Consider the following 4,464-nt stretch of genomic DNA (forward strand, 5'->3'; position numbering starts at 1 on the left):
CGCTCTGGGGTCAAAGGACACACACCCACCTGACACCCAAGCTTACCAGAATTCTCTCAAAGCAGGTCCTGAGCTTCTATTTGTTATTCAACAGTGTTGGGGGTTTTGAAGGATTCACAATCAATCCCCAATAGTCCCTTCATTTTTTCCTTCATTTATAGCCTTTTTACTTTTTATCTGTTTTACAGAAAATACTTGTGTGTACACACATTTCATCTCTCCTAAAGGGTAGGGACTATGAATATAAGACGAACCTATTTTCCAGGAGTGTCCAGTAAAAAATATTAAAATCTGCTGTTTAACCTAATGTTAAACACCAAAGGGGGAAAGCCATGGTGGGGTGGGGATGGTGGTGTGCTGAATTGGGCGATTGGGAATGACATGTACACACTGATGTGTATAAAATTGATGACTAATAACCTGCTGTATAAAAAAATAAATTAAATTAAATTAAAAAATTTTTTAAAAACTAATACTAAACTTTCTTTGGGTTATTTGTATGGAAATATGTTAATATAAATGTTTCAGACATTACATGAAATTCCTAAAAATCTTATATGTTCTGGTATAATGTTATAAGTCATAATTCTAGTTATTACTTTAAAATGTATATCTCAGAAATAACTAAATTTCATTGTCAATTGCATTATTATGAACTTTCATCAAATCTTTAACCGTGGTCATTTTTAAGTCTTTTGTCATTTACAGACAGTTCTGGGTGTACTCTGATGCTTTTGCAAAAATGTTCCTACAAAAGGGTTTCATCTTCAAGGAATTCATGGAAAAGACTGACAAGTACAGGTTTCTGGTAACTGACTATACTGCTGAACTGAATGAATAAGCATTTTCAGAACTCTAATGGAAAACTGGTGAATTCATAAAAGTGCTAACAAAAGATCAAGATGAAAAAAAATAATTACATGGGACTGAGTGAACTGATGAGGATGATTATAATTTTTGTGACTTTCTGTTTGAATAAAAAAATGTGATGTAAATTTATGTAAAAAGAACTTAATGTAAAACAATGCCACTCTTCTCACTTATTTTCTCTTGTTTTGGAAAATATAGATATTTTCTGTTAAAAACGTGATTTATGCTGACATGTAATAGGTTGATTATTGTTATTATAAATGAATTAATAAATATTTTTAAGTTTCAAAAAATATTAAAATCTGCTGTTTAAACTAATGTTCCAATTTTTGTCTGAAAAAATAAGCAATCCATTTCTTAAAATCTCTGAATTCTCACATATCACTTGAACAATGAGGGGACCTGGTAAATGTCTTTGAATGAGGGAAAAATAAACAATCTCCAGTCGTTTCCCTTACGAGTCTTACTACAGTAATTATAGCCATGGCTAACAACTGAGTACCTGATCTGGGCCAGGTCCTATGCTAAGAGCTGTACATTTTAAATTTAATAAGGATCCAATGAGGTAGGATCCAACCCAGCAGGACCCTATGGGGCCTTCCTGGAACAGACCCCCATCCCCTTGTCCTCCTCCTACCTCTTGTCTATAGAAAAGCTTTGGTCTCCTAGGGCTTCCCTGAGTTCCAAAGAGTAAATTTAATCAGAGAAGTGAGAAGCAGGAAAACAGTCAAGCAAAACAAAATAATAATAGTTTAGCCATTAAAGTCAAGGACCTTTGGTTACTCCTCAAGGGCTGTAGATAATATTCTGAGCCATGTCCTTTGAGCTGCTTTGCAGATACTGAAACCCCCGCCGGGTGGGAGAAGTTAACTGTATGCTGCCCAAAAGGCACGTAGACCCCAGACCAACTGGAACCAGAAAGTGACTCCCAATTACCCCTCCACCAACCCATCAGAAGAGTGTCCACGAGCTGATCTCGACCCCACAACGCCCCTCCCTCACCCTTTTTTTTTTTTTTTTTTTTTTTTTTTTTTTTTTGCGGTACGCGGGCCTCTCCCATTGCAGAGCACAGGCTCCGGACGCGCAGCCTCAGCGGCCATGGCTCATGGGCCCAGCCGCTCCGCGGCATGTGGGATCTTCCTGGACCAGGGCACGAACCCGTGTCCCCTGCATCGGCAGGCGGACTCTCAACCACTGCGCCACCAGGGAAGCCCCCTCACCCTGTCTTTAAAAACCTTTCCCTGAAGGCCATCAGGGAATTCAGATGTTTTAAGCACTAGCACTAGACTCCTTGCTTGGTGCTCTGCGATAAACGCTGCACTTTCCTTCATCACAACGTGCTATCAGTAGATTGGCTTTGCTGCTTGCCGGCGAGTCAACCCAAGTTTCGTTTGCTAACAGTAGGATCCTTGGCAACTCACCACTATAATTTAAAGTAGCATCATTCATATACATATATTCATGCATACCAAAAGAGAGCAGGTGATATAAGACAATACACAATTAAGAAAGTAGGAGGGGAGACTTCCCTGGTGGTCCAGTGGTTGAGAATCTGCCTTCCAACGCAGGGGACGCGGGTGTGACCCCTGGTCAGGAAATTAAGATCCCACATGCCGTGGGGAAACTAAGCCCGTGGGCCAACAACTAAGACCTGAGGCAGCCAAAAATAAATACATAAGTATTAAAAAAATAATAAAAGAAAGAAAAAGAAAGTAGGAGGGAGGCTGATAAGAAAAATTGGGTCCTGGTCCCAGCTTTGCCACATTTTCCTCTTTTTCCCTCTATATTGTCATCTATGAAAAGAGGTTCTGAGGTCTGGCTCTGTGGTCCCAGACCACACGTATGAAAATCAATAACAAGGTACAACACACCTCCTGCCAAACGCGGAGTATAAATGGCGAGTGCATATTTCCCGAGTTCGGAAATGAGAGAAATTACTGTTGGCCGAGACAGATCTGATAAGGCTGGGCCAAGAGGTTACACCTTGGGCTGAACCACAAGGTCAAAGCAGGCCTTTCACTCCCACAAGAGGGAGGAGCACATTCTAGATGAGATGAGAGGCACAGGCAGCAAGCAAAGATGAAAGGGAGGGTAAGAGCCTGGCACGGTCGGCTGAGTAGTGGTCCTGGGTAGGAGGGTAAAGTATAAAATGGTATTGATGAGTCGAAGCTAGTTTCTGCAGAGCCTTGAACAGCAGAACAAGCTTTGACTTTTAGCAGAGAATGTGAGAGGTGTAGGGGATACCTGTACACATAGAGTGAGGCCTGGAAGAGGTTACATGAAACGCTGATGCCCAAACCCCAGATGTCTTCCTCATAATCCTCACGTTTTCATTTGAGCTCTACAGAGCATTTCTGAAACTTTGCTACACAGCTGAATCACCAGAGAAAACTTAAAAAAAAAAAAAAAAAAAAATTCCTGGCTCCTACCCCAGGCATCATTCTGATTGAATTGGCACGGGGTTTGACCTGGACGTGAGGAGCTGTAAAGCTCCCCAGGTGATTTCAATCTGTAGCAAAGCTTGAGAACCACGGGCCTAGCGGTAATGGGCAACCTCATGATGGAATCAAACACACAGGTACCTAAAATACTAGTTTAGGAAAAGTAACCTGAACTCCAGGTACATAAATCACTGGGGGGATGAGAGAAGAGTGGCAAGAGACCAGTAGAAGACTTCTCCAGCTATTCAACGCAGTAACCAGCCACCAATATTTACTCTCTGTGAGCCATAAGGCTATAAAGGATTGGACTATGGCAGAAAAGAAAAAACAAAAATACTGGAGATTAGTGAATAATCTGATAGGAAGAGTGAGGAAAAAGTAGATGATTAGAGTTTTTAGGCCTAAGTGACTAAGAGGATGGTGATGCCATGACAGAGGCTGTGGAACTGGAACAGAGAGAAAAAAGTGGTAAAGCTGATTAACTTTAGCAAAGAACCCATTCAGAGACAGTCACCACCGGCTATTTCTATTACACAGTGAGCTTACCACTGGCTTTGATATGCCATTAAAATAGTAACAGCCATATTCCATTTCTAAACAGTAGAACGCTACTCAGGAGTAAAGCATCACTGAGCTATGCTATTTCAATAGTAGGAGAGCAAAGCTGTAGTCAAGTCTGTTTTATAGATTTTTCAAAGCCCTATTCCATACTCCTTTCTGCTCCCGTGAGCAGCAACCTACTTTGCAAGGAAGCTGACCTAGCGCAGCACAGTCCCTCATTGTTTCACTTTCAACAAATGAGAAAGCTGCTGAGTCAAACTACTTGAGTGGAACAGGAAAACTTATCGGTGCTTTTTCAACATTAACTGTGGAAGAGGCCTAGGGTTCAGTGATAGCTTCTGCCAACCTAAATGGATACCCTGGGGCCTCTACCTTATTTCTAAGCTTTATTTCCTACCTTATGTGTAAAATGAGGCAGTTAGCTTCCAGGAAGTGGAGAGCAACTTAGCCCTTGGACCCAGTAGTTCCACTGCTAGGGAGTGAGCCAAGGAAATAAGAGATGGAACAAAAGGGCAGTCTTTGTAATTAAAAAAAATAAAACCGAAAAAATCCCTAACTTTTTTTTTTTTTTTTTTTTTTTTTTTTGGTAGCC

At 41.0% G+C, this 4,464-nt stretch overlaps 1 protein-coding gene across 1 annotated transcript in view; it reads right to left on the reverse strand.

Moving 5' to 3' along the window:
• The window catches only part of STX8 (syntaxin 8), a 256,727-nt gene that overhangs the window by 243,594 nt on the left and 8,669 nt on the right, over nucleotides 1-4,464 (reverse strand). The gene's annotated exons all lie outside the window — the stretch shown is intronic.

This window comes from Lipotes vexillifer, unplaced genomic scaffold, assembly GCF_000442215.2.
Source record: "Lipotes vexillifer unplaced genomic scaffold, Lipotes_vexillifer_v1.1 scaffold611, whole genome shotgun sequence".
In the NCBI taxonomy this organism is placed as follows: Eukaryota; Metazoa; Chordata; class Mammalia; order Artiodactyla; family Lipotidae; genus Lipotes; species Lipotes vexillifer.